We start from the raw sequence: 12,303 nt of genomic DNA on the forward strand, positions 1-12,303 counted from the left end.
AAACAGATGAAAATATAAAAGGAGATGAAGTTGGAAACCTACGGAGATACGTGACTGATGACTGTTGTACTCTTAAGGAATGGCGAGTGACGACCCAATGAAGAAAACTGTTTTAGTTTACTAGTTAATATGAAATATTAGGAGGGCCTAATGTTTCCTTTTTTCTTTATTTCCCTCAGAAGCCAGCAAGATCAACAGAAATAATCTTAGCAGAATATGCCAAGTTGGTATTTAGAGTCATTCACTCACACAGACACGAAACGCATAATGATCTTTTTTTTTTTTTTTTGCTTCAGTAGAGGTGCTCAGTGCCTAATATACCCTCCATATAATCTTTTGATTGATGGCTTGAAAAGAGATATAATTTTCTCCCCCAAATCATTCAGACAAATGCAAGATATATTATCTAAAATGTGAGCCAATGTCTAACCATTTTTCTTGGGTTAAAATGTACACTTTTACATAAGCATTTTCAACAAACATCTCCTGAGTGTCGGTTACATATAAATGTTCACTCAAAGGTACCATGGAAGTAAGTAGTGTGACCGAATGTGAACCAGATGGCCTACCGCCAACTCTGTCCACTCTTCTTAGCTCACATGTGTTTTGACACCATCCATTAGCCTCGGGGAGGAGTGTTTTGACAGAGGGAAGAAGAACCCCAAAGACAGGGCTGCGTGCTCTCTGGGTGAGTGGTTTGTTCTCTTTATTTCTGAAGGCATTCGGATGCCTTTATCTATCATTATGACATAGAGCTTGAAATTTCCCTTAGTTAATTGGCTTTTGGAAGAAGAGTAAGGGAAGTTTCTTTCTCCTCTCCCTCCTTCTTATAACCTTTTTGGTTTTTTTTTCAAGGACATCCAGTAACAGGCAAAAGAGTGAGCAGGTTGGTAGCATGCCCGTCTATCTGGGGCATCAAATTAGCCTGAAATAAATTAGTAATGTGATGCTAGGTTATCAAGTGTTCACTCACGGTTCCCGAAAATGGTCTTGTTCAGATGTGGTAAAAGATCACCTCCAGCAGAAAATGTCAAACCCACCATAAACAAACAAAGAGCAAGCTTTCTTTTTGGAGTTAGCCTTCTGCCATTGGATAATTTTGAGACGGCTGCACAAGTTGCAAGGAGCAGCTGTGCCCACACCACCGCCCTGAGCCCAGCCAGCTGACGCTTGCCTGGAGTTGGCCTCCACCGCCGGAGGAGATCTGGAAACCCCAAGGTGCCTGGGGTTGTCGTGGGTCTGACTGCCGAAATTACAGACCCTCTGTCAGGGCTATCAAGAAGGTGTCTGACCCATCACATTGCACAAAGTACATTCACAATTTTGAACAAAGAGAGGCAAATTATTTTCTGCAGTGGTGGATCTGACCCCAGTAACCACTACATCAATATTAAAACAACTTTATGAGTAGTGATTTGAAGGGACTCCACATGATTCATTCTGGCCAGATCCTGTTGGAGGAAATATATTTTCCCCTCATTTCCATTCACTCAGTTTTTCTTTGTTCGGACATGGGTGTGGAGGTGTATTATATGTGCCCCCCCAACACACACACACACACTTTCCCTCCCAGTCCTCACCAGAGTTTGCAAGACAGTTCTGGAAAAGATTTGCCAGGGAGATCAAAGTGTTTCCTGCACCCTCTCCTCCTGCTGTCTGCAATGTAAAACAAAGGACACCTGAATCAGTTTCTTCACAATTCCTACGAGCAAGGGTTTCTCTCGCAGCAAAGCCACGGAATGAACAGTTGCCTCTAGAATACTGTCAAGCAGGCAGCATGACTGTTTCTTCCCGTAATGGGTCCCCACTCATTTGCTAATAAGAAAAAACTCAGCTGTTAACAAAAGAGTTGCCATTTCACTTTCTTTTTTTTTTCCCCACATCTACGGCCATTTGGGGTAAAATTATATGTGAACATTAAAACTTAAACGCGATGCAACAAGAAAAATCTTTGTAATGCCTCCCAAATATTTGCCCCGTTTCTCCACAAAGTTAAGAAAACACAAAATCAGGAAACTTACTTGTTTTTGGATTATGTATACCTGGGAAGTTTTTTTCCTGCTGAGTAACAGAACAAAACTTGAGCTGCCTCGCTTTCTGCTTCCAGGAATGCCAATCAGAGAACATTCTTTTTCAGACAGCCAAGTTTGGAAGTCAGTTGGTTTCTGGCAGCAAGCAGGGGGAGGGGATGGTGGTGGGGAGAGCACAGTGAGCCCTCCTCCTCGGGCTGGTCTTCAGCTCCCAAGTGTTTCCGTAATAGCCATCAATGAAAGCATCTCCTTTTACCCAAGCGGAGACAGGTAAAGAGACAGCTGAATAAATCAGCATTAGCTGTAACAGCGGAAGCTCAGCCTGAGCGTGGGGGGTGGGGGGTGGAGGGCGGGCGTTTGACAGGCTGCCATTGGTGAGTTTACCAAAGGCGTCTGCCAGTGGGACTTGAGTGGAATGTGAAACCAAATCATTTTCAAGTTAAAGATAGACACTGTACACACCAGAATCCAGAAGCTGGATTTTAAACTCGCGCCTCTCCCCAGCATTTCACAGAGTCCTGTTGCCATCTCTGCTGTAATTAACCGTTTGATTGAGGTTTCTTCTTTAAGTGAATGTGCTAAGAATTCGTATACGTTCGGGATGTGCTGGAGTTAAAAGGATTTGAGAGATCATGGTGTGCGTACGCTAGGGTAAGTGGAAAGATTGGTGTCAGGCACGTTGCTCCTCTGGGAAGCTTCATGCTGAGTTTTTCTTTTTTTATGGGTGCGAGTGAAAACGTGAGAGTGAGGATTTTCCAGCGTTGGAACTTGCTTTCCCTTTCTTGAGATAGTTGGCATTTTACAGTTTGTGAAGTAGAAAGAAACAAAGTATTTCAGATAGTTGTGAGCTTGACCTTGTAACTTCAGTTTTGCTTTACCCTTACTTACTTTCTTCTCTATTAACTCTCTTAAACACCCGGCGTTTCTTGAATTACAACGTTGGTAGTTAAATGTCACAACACTGACTAAATGTTACTAAGTCCGGGATGCCATTGGATGTGACTATATTATCAGGAGATAAGAGTTACTTCCCTCGCTTGGCACTACGGCTTTTTTTAATTAAAAAAAATGAGAAAAGAAAATAATAAAAGAAGGGGGAAAGAGGTGGTGTGCAGTGCATTAAGGAGCCTTTAGAAGATATACTATTTTTTTAGAAAAAAATAAATGAGAAAAATAGGCAATTTTCCATTGAAGAGAACAGTTTATTAATAGAAGTTATTTTTTGGTGTCGCCTCATTAATTCCAAGCAGGTTCTCCTCCAAAAAAAGCTGATACTTGCTAAGCAAATAGAGGCGTTCTGATTATACGAGCTTGAGGGTGTGGGACGGAAAGTTGTCTGATTTGCTCCTGACTCGCTGGGTGTTAAGGATTTCAAAACTCTTTTTTTTCAAAGGAAGAATGACAAACTTTAATCGTCTTCATGTTTTGACCATGTATAGGTTTGGTTTCTTGTTTTGTCCAGTGACCTCTTGGCTCTCATAGAGACAGCTTTTCCAAACTTGCAGAGTGTTCCTTCTGAATAAATACTGTCCATAATAGTCACAGAGTCCGTGGAGTGAACTGGAAATTCTACTTTATATGGGATAAATAAACGTGCTGACGTTCTTATTACAGAGTGTGGGGCCGAACAGTTGTTGCATGTAACTGGCCAGGTTTTGTTCTGTCAAATAGACCGGAATCTAGTGAACTAAGCTGGCTGACCTGCGTGCAAACAGTGAATGACTTAATATGAACCTTTCCTTCAACTTTGGTAAGGATAAATAAGGGACCGTATTACTCTGATACTGTGAAAAATGAGAGAGGCACTTGTTCTTACAACCATTTCGTTAGATCACAGTTAACCTTCCCTAATCCTCATAATTAACCCATTAGGTTGTAAGAGTTGCAGGTAAGTTTCACTTCTCTGCGAATGGATGGTACCTTTGTACATTTTCCCTGGTGACATTGGACGCATGTCCTCCCTGCCTTACCCAGCTCTGTCCTGGACTGTTGGCAAGAGGATTGAGCCTGGCAGGAATCATAGGTGTCTCCCAAGAAATTAGTGAGGGCACGCACACGCGCGCATGTGTGTGTGAGCACCGTACACACAAGGACACACAAACACGTGTAAACTTACCTTGTACTTAACTAATATATTTCTGATTGAATTATGCACATAAGTAAAATTATATTAGGCTTATCAGTGTGGGGCTTTTTTTTGTTTCCAGTGTGTCAAAAGAAAACCCCTTCCTCAAAAAAACACAAAATTTAAAAATTCTAAAATGTAAGAATTTTGAACTTAGGTGGCCAAATAGTGTTGACAAGGGGGCCAATGAACATTTCTCTGCTCCTGTGACTCACTCACTGTTTCTAGTTCCCTGCTGACGTCACCAAGCTTGGATGTTATCTCTTCAAACGTAGCAAGTGAAGTCGTTTTATGACGTATGTCTGCTAATTCTCATATCTCAAGAATTACTGAGATTTATTCTTATAATTATTGTTCCTATCAGTTCTCACTCATGGTGTCTTGTTTGCTTGGTTGCTTGGCTACCTCTGACTCTGCTGGAAATGTGTTTTTTTAAATTACTGGTAAGAAAAAGTTGAGAGCTAGTGGTGATGATGGTTTCCTCCAAAGAGGGTCTGAGTTTGCTTCTGCCAGGCCCCTGGGGGCAATGCCAGGCCAGAATCACCTTAGTCAAAGGGCAACACGAGTGCCAGAAGCTAGGCTTCAGGTCTGTGTGAGGAACAGCGGTTTACTGGGGGTTCACGTCTACCCCGAGGGAAGTGATGGCCTGTTGAGGTCCCAAGTGAAAGCTGGGCTAGCGTGTTAAAGCTCTCATCTGACGGCCACGGGCCCTGTCGTTCCCACGAAGCTCGTAAGGCCGCCCGGCGTCCATCTGGTCTCCCAGACCTCTCGTTCCTGATACTCAGATGCCCGGGAGCAAAACCTTTCAAAGACGGGCATCTCCCTCTGAGTTCTGGTCTTCTGCTGAATTTCCGTGTCTTCACCATCTTATTGGCTCTTTGCTGTTCTACATTTTAAATATTTTCCGTTACCGCGGTGGGAGTGTTGGTCCGAATTATCTCGTTGCTGTGACTAGAAATAGAAACTCACTCGTCTGCTTTTATGCTCGTTTTGTTGATATTCCTCATTCTAGAGAAGCTCTCAGGCAGTCTGCTGAGGCGACTGATGATCTCTGTCCATTTGTCTGATTTGGGGTTACAGTTGTGGCCTGGTCTGTTTCGGCTTTTTGGAGGACTTTGCAAATGCAGGTTTCTGATTGGAAGAGCCCCGCGTTCCAGCCTGATCTGAGCTGTCAACAACACTTAGCAGCCCTTTTATTTGTCCCTCTCGGGCCCCTCAATCTCTCTAATCCACCCCCACGGCCATCACTCTCAGCTGTTGACCTTGACTCTTCTCGCTTTCCCTTGGCCCGTATCCAGTATCACCACATTTGAAAAATCATCGTAAATAAGTTCCCCGCTTTCCATTCTCTTTGCAACTTCAGGGCTTCATCCCCTCACTTGGCTGCTCCTGTGGTCTCCCAGTTGTTCTTCTGTCCCCAGGTTCTACCCTCCAACATATCCCCCTACTGGGACCAGCACACCCGTCTTCTAAAGTCGCAGATGCAAGTGGGTTATTCCCCCCCTTAAAAATCTCTCGTGGTTCACCATTCCCGTCAATATACATTCCTTAGTATGTCTTACTGTGTCACAAAGCCGCAACCCGTGTCTCTAACATCACCACCACAACCACTGATTACCTCCAACACGTTACGTTAGTCCCCCGTGATCGCTGCCTCCAGAGAAACCCACACACAGTAGTATGTCTGCTTGACTACCCACTAGTCTGGTGGTGGTTTTTTTTTTTTTTGGTTTCTTTTTTATTTGCCCAGAATGCCCAATGTGGGCACAATTTTCCTTGTGGGCAAATCCCACTTCTCCTTCGATGTGGATCTCATCCCCTGTCCATTCACTGTGTAGCTCACCCCCTGTTCTGGGTGGCCCTGATGGCCGGTGTTGTGTCTTACTCACGTTTATTCTCAGTGACCATCACGTAGAAACCATTCAATACATGTTTAAGGAGTGAACACACGACAATTTGGAGGGAGGTTTTCCTCAACCACTCCTTTCTGACTTTATTCTGTTTTATTCTAAACATCGTATTCTTTTCACCTTAGGCTCTTTGTCTAGAATGGTGATCATTTGTCATCCTTGGTGTCAAGTAGAATCAGTTAAAAATTTTTCGTTATTGTTACTTTGGTGGTGGAGGGGGGAAGGTTATCTGTTTTCATTTTTGCCAAATGAGACTATATAACTTGATTGTGATGACAAAAGAGATGGTCGAAGTGTAAGTATGATAAATTAGCTGTGTATTATCAGAGAGATTCATAATCAGAAAGGAAGTCATCGAGTTGGAAAATAGACATGTTCCAACAAATCCAGCCCAGAATGCTAGACAGCACAAATAGAAGAAGTCAGGATGACACAACAAAATTAAAAGCATCTCACTGCACACAGCCTGAATCTGAACCATCAGATTGGTTCCGATGGTTGTTTGGCTTGTTTTCCGATCGCAGTGTGTGCTAGAAGGAAAGCGGTGGCTTGCTTACGGGATATGACACTGTGACCCTAAATCTTCAAGTCGGTTAAACTTTTTCCTTAAAAAATTTTAAGGCCTTAAAGTACAGTATTAATCTTTTTCCTATGCTGAGTTTAGAAAACTGCATTTATTTGTTAAAAACTGAATAGAGTTGGTGGGAATCAGAGGAAGAGGAAATACAGCTTATTAATTCTAAGGATGTTTAACCAATTTCGTATTCCTCAGAACACTTATAAACTTTTCACACACATATTATATGCCTTTGATATACAAACTCCTGCGATTTAGAAAAAAATAAGAAACTTGGTTTATGTTTTTCCTTATATGGGGCTCTTTTACCTCCACAAAGACAAAAAGCCCTAATATGAATGGAGTTAAAATTTATCTTAAATTTTTTTTGACTGTAACTCTAATGTTCAAGTCATTGTTAAGATGAACACACAGATTTCTTCATCACAAAATGTGAAAATAATATATATTAAAAAAACCCAAAATGTGACAATATAACATTATTGGCCTTTTTTTTTTTTTACCTCATCAATCAAAGAAATTAAGACTAGCTCTTGAAAACTGGCTGATTTTAAATTGTAGCTTCCAAGCAGCTGAGCTAATTTGTCTTATTAATTCAAGAAATCCCTACCAGGCTCATACCTTGTGCCTTACCTGCGCTTGCATTTGACCATGAAATTGAGATAGACCCCTTCACTGGCCACTGACACTGAAATATGTTGTGTTAAAACAATGGAAATGCAATTTGCAAATTGCTTTATGTTATTCTCTCATTTATATTCTTATTTAATTTCTACTAATCTCCACACTTGTTAAAAAGTGACTTTGCCTTTCCTCAACAATTAGTGTTTTTCCTCTCAGAAAGCTAAATTTTAAGTGTTTAGCAGATATTTTATTATAGAACACTTTAAAGAGACCTGAACAAATTTTTAAAAAAGAGTTACGTAGAAAATGTATTTTTATCACATAGGAAGCTATGTTGTATCTGAACATAAAATAAAAATGCATTTATTTGCATAAATAAAGCTGGACTTTGCATTCTTGCAAGATGAATATGGCATAAAGATGACTCAAGAGACACTCTGAGTCATGAAGGCTTTGTAAAGCTCTGTGTGTTTTGAAGACAGCGATAAGAATTATTTTTATTATTTTTCTGTCTTGGTCTCACTTGACTTTTCTACCCCATTCCTACATAGCACACATTTCTGGGTGCTGAAAGAATGGATTCGCTGAATTAATCATAGTTTGTTGATATATATATTCAATAATACAGATTCCTTTATTAATTTTATTAAAAGATGTAGATTCATTTTGAATGAAATGTGTCTTCTCATACATATGAACTTTCTAGTCTTAGATGGTTCATTCCTACACATTTGTAGAAACATATTTACTCACCAAAAGATGTTGTTTTTAACACCTCAGATAAGTGTAACGATTCTGTCCTAAAATGCATCCAATGTTTCATACTATTTTGTGGGTAAGAGACATATGTTGTTATTTTCTTTTCTATACGATAAAACTAAGATGCAGACATACGAAGTGCTCCAGATATACTACATGTGGTTTCCTGGGGGTAAAAAACAACCCCTAAATCTCAGTGGCTTATAAAAACCAAGGTTTCCTTCCCACTCAGGCAAATTTTTCATCAGCCACGGGGTTGGAAGGCCCGTCTCCACATTGTTGCTTTCACCAGGAAATGACCCATGTTCCTTATGCTCACATTCCCTTGGCCAAAGCTTGCCACGTGATCACACCTGACTTCAGCTGGGTGAATAATACAGTCGTTCCACTTGCCTGGAGAGAGAAAGAGCAGGAATATTCATGAAGAGCTCTAATGAATTCCACAGTCATGGACGGTAGATGGCCCTAAACCTCCAGACCAACAGAGATCTAGATTTAAACTCTTACATACCTGTGAACAGTATTTGGTCCATACTGATACTACCTGCAAATTGATGCTAACGTCTCTGGTCTGTTTTCATCCTTTGACTCTCAGCCCCACTGAGCCGGTTTTGGGTCTCTAAATCTTGGCCATTTCTGGAGCATCTGTGACCTTTCCTCTCTCAGCTTTTCTGGTCCTTGGGAATCCTGGCATTTAACCTCTCCTCACACTTATCTCTCAGGGAGTTGTGCCCACGGACAGTTTTGGGAAAGGGAAAAGAGCCTCTGATAGGGGAATTTCCATAGACTGTAGAGAGAAGTTGTGAAACGTTACCACTTTCCCATCTCTAAGCAGTGACCACGTGTAGCAGAGAAATGGAGAACAAGTAACTGAATGTAATTCTAATCCCCAGCCCCCACTTCTAGGCGCAAAGAAAAGGACTAGGCTGAGGGGAAATGCCACAGAGGAATGACAATCTGTATTATCGACATATAGTTGGTTTACAATGTTGTGTTAGTTTCAGGTGTACAGCATAGTGGTTCAGTTATACATATATGTATTCTTTTTCATATTCTTTTCCATTATAGGCTATTACAAGGTACTGAATATAGTTCCCTGTGCTCTACAGTAGGACCTTGTTGTTTATCTATTTTATGTATAGTAGTTAGCATCTGCAAATCCAGAACTCCTAATTTATCCCTCCACCCCCACTCCCCACTAGTAACCATAAATTTGTTTTCTGTGTCTGTGAGTCTGTCTCTGTTTTGTAAGTAAGTTCATCTGTGTCCTTTTTTTTAGATTCCACATGTAAGTGATCTTATATGGTATTTTTCTTTCTCTTTTTGGTTTACTTCACTTGGTATGATGACCTCCAAGTCCATCCATGTTGCTGCACATGGCATTATTTTATTCTTTTTTATGGCCAGGTAGTATTCCTTTGTATAAATATACCACAACTTCTTTATCCAGTCATCTGTCAATGGACATTTAGGTTGTTTTCATGTCTTGGCTATTGTAAACAGTGCCACTATGAACTTTGGGTTTCATGTATCTTTGAATTCAAGTTTCCTCTGGATATATGCCCAGGAGTGGGATTGCTAGATCATAGGGTAAGTCTATTTTCAGTTTTTTAAGGAATCTCCATACTGTTTTCCACAGTGGCTGCACCAAACTACATTCCCACCAGCAGTGTAGGAGGGTTCCCTTTCCTCCACACCCTCTCCAGCATTTATCATTTGTGGACTTTTTAATGATGGCCATTCTGCCTGGTGTAGGACGTTTGGAGTTTTGATTTGCATTTCTCTGATAATTAGTGAAAGTGAGCAAGAAATGCATAGTTTTGAATAGCATTTACATCACACTAATATTCTACTCTTGCTTTGCATTTAGTTTAAGCATTAACAAGATAAAATGGGGATTCAGAGATTAATGGGACACTTAAAAGTTGAAAAATTATTAAGCCAATATTTTAAGGTCTTTTGGATTTTAATTTAACTCAGCAAACCCAATTTATGTTCTCTGGGGCAATAATTCTAGGAAATGCTGTATGAAAGAAAAAGAAAAAAGATGAGGGTCCTGGGTCAGATGAATTTGGGAAATACTGTATACCGTAGCGCTCTCTTGGAGATTAAGGTGACCTTTGCATTAGAGACTCTTGAAATTTTACACTAAAGAGACATGGTTGATTTTCTTTAACCCAGTGTTTCTTAAGCTAACTTGAATAGATGTGTGTGTGTGTATAATTTAAATATATATAATTTAAATATATAAACATATATATCAACATTATTATATATATAATTTTTAACATATACTTTAATACACTTGATAAATTCTGCATTAAATCACTCCCAGTTGATTGTATTAGTAATTAAAAATGTGATGATGTAATATTTACCACATAGCTCATGTAATACTTTGAGAACGTAAAGCTGAGAATTATAAGGACTTCAAAAAATATCTTTACCTTTGGGTACTTTGTATTCTCTTGATAAGTGACACTAATTTTAAACACCAACAGAAATCAGATCTTAATCTGATAGGGCAGCCAGGGACATTTGTTTAACTTTACTCGGGCATATAATTTGTGATACAGGCACTGCTAGGACCCTGGCTGTGTCCCTCAGAACCCAGAATTCAATAGGGATTTGTACTATTATATCCATTTTTTTTTTGGAAGCTCTAAAACTGTTACTCCATTTTTAGAATCTGATCATACATTAATAATTTATTAGGCTAAGTTATCTTCTTTACGAAGACCATGTGGAAAGAAAAGTCATCTTCAACATCTGTTTCTTGATTTTTTTTTGTTTGTTTGTTTCACCTCCCTTAAGTTCAAGATTTTTAAAGCTTAAAAAGGAAAAAAAAACTGTTGGGTTTCAAAAGATGCTCTACGAAAGTTACCATCTATGGGAATTTTTCTGTGCAAGAAGAAGCGTAATAGACTAACAAGAACAAAATGTCCACTCTTTTCTTTTGAATGTGTGTTATATTCAATTATGTGCTGTGATTGCTTAAAACAAACTAATTGTTCCACGAACTTCTACGCCACCAGCAACTCTATTCAAAGAAAATTCTGGACGTTCGGTTCACTTACAGGTATCAGGGTACTTAGGTGTGACAGAGAGAATGTGACGTTATTCTGCTTTTCATTCATTAGCATCCCAGTTCTCCTCCCTTGATTTTAAGAGAATGAGATAAATCAATATATTTTTTTAGAAAGATAATTATTGGGGGAAATGTACCTTCTTTCTGCTACATAGAAAGAGGAATCATTCAATCAAACGTGTGGACAGCATAAATTCATAGCACACATATTTTCCTCTGATTGATTTTTGTTTATATTTTTCCCTGGCGGTTATAAAAAGATTCAGAAACTATAATGATGTCACCAACACCGCTAAAAATTCACTGCAGGAGGATTTGAAGATCTTTTTCTCAGCACTGCAGGGCTGCTCCTCTGCAACTCTGTAAATAACCGCACAGCACAACTTCACCTCTGCCTCGCCTGCCAAATTATGAAGGCAATTATATCTACATTCTGAAATTGCCTAGCACCTAAGCATTAGGAATGCTGAAAAATACGCTGTGTAACCATTTGCCAGACACCAGAACATAAATCTAAGTTACTTAGATTTACAGTATTATAATCTCTCCTTTAAAATGACATGAGGGAAGTGTTTAACTTAATGAGGCAAAGGATCCTAGTGTGCAAGTTTCATTATATTTTTCATTGCACAAGGGTAAATTATTGCTCCAGTCTCCTATATGGTACCCCAGTGGCCTCAAAGACACAATGTAGCTTTCCAGAAACGTCTACTTTTGTCTTCGGCAATAACTTACTCCACTAGAGTGTGCCTTTGGAGAATTACCCATAACATTTCTTGCAGTGGGCTGAATTTCTTGAAGGTCATTCACAGATGCTAACTGTACGTAACTTTTTTTTTTAAACGTAGGGACATTGACTGACGTGGTAACTCTTCATACATCACTATACAAAAGGGAAAACGATGGACATTTTCTTTCTGTCTAAAACTGGAAAATAAGCACTAAAATTCTGAGTAAGAAATGAAATTACAGGACAGAAAATTTTTTCTGAGCATTTGAGCTCTGATGTTGCTAACTTTCTAAATAAATAAGCACAGGCTTTTGCAGGGTGGTCCACAAAGATTTAGGACTATAACAGTTAAGTATGTAGTTTCAGATTTGCAAAAACAAAAAAACAAAGCAAAAAAACTTCATCCTCTCTTCAGCACCAAATGGATGAATCAAAATGTGTGTGGGAGTCTTTTAAACAA

At 39.6% G+C, this 12,303-nt stretch overlaps 1 protein-coding gene and 1 long non-coding RNA gene across 21 annotated transcripts in view; one reads left to right on the forward strand and one right to left on the reverse strand.

Moving 5' to 3' along the window:
* Window positions 1-2,316, reverse strand: part of LOC116659551 — a 28,920-nt gene extending 26,604 nt beyond the window's left edge. For all 3 annotated transcript variants that reach the window (XR_004314909.1, XR_004314908.1, XR_004314910.1), the window contains exons 1-2: window positions 2,022-2,316; window positions 1,581-1,656 (exon numbers count right to left, since the gene is read on the reverse strand). This is a non-coding gene — a long non-coding RNA (uncharacterized LOC116659551). The remainder of the gene's footprint in view (window positions 1-1,580; window positions 1,657-2,021) is intronic.
* Window positions 1-12,303, forward strand: part of DTNA (dystrobrevin alpha) — a 293,850-nt gene that overhangs the window by 69,809 nt on the left and 211,738 nt on the right. For 3 of the 18 annotated variants that reach the window (XM_032467217.1, XM_032467220.1, XM_032467223.1), the window contains exon 1: window positions 2,448-2,681. The exons of 1 other annotated variant lie outside the window; for it this stretch is intronic. The gene's annotated coding sequence lies outside the window, so the exon portion shown is untranslated. Of the gene's footprint in view, window positions 1-2,444; window positions 2,682-12,303 lie in introns of those variants that run through there. 14 more of the 18 variants (XM_032467222.1, XM_032467231.1, XM_032467221.1 and 11 more) reach the window with 10 other exon arrangements.

This window comes from Camelus ferus, chromosome 24 (genome assembly GCF_009834535.1).
Source record: "Camelus ferus isolate YT-003-E chromosome 24, BCGSAC_Cfer_1.0, whole genome shotgun sequence".
Classification (NCBI taxonomy): Eukaryota; Metazoa; Chordata; class Mammalia; order Artiodactyla; family Camelidae; genus Camelus; species Camelus ferus.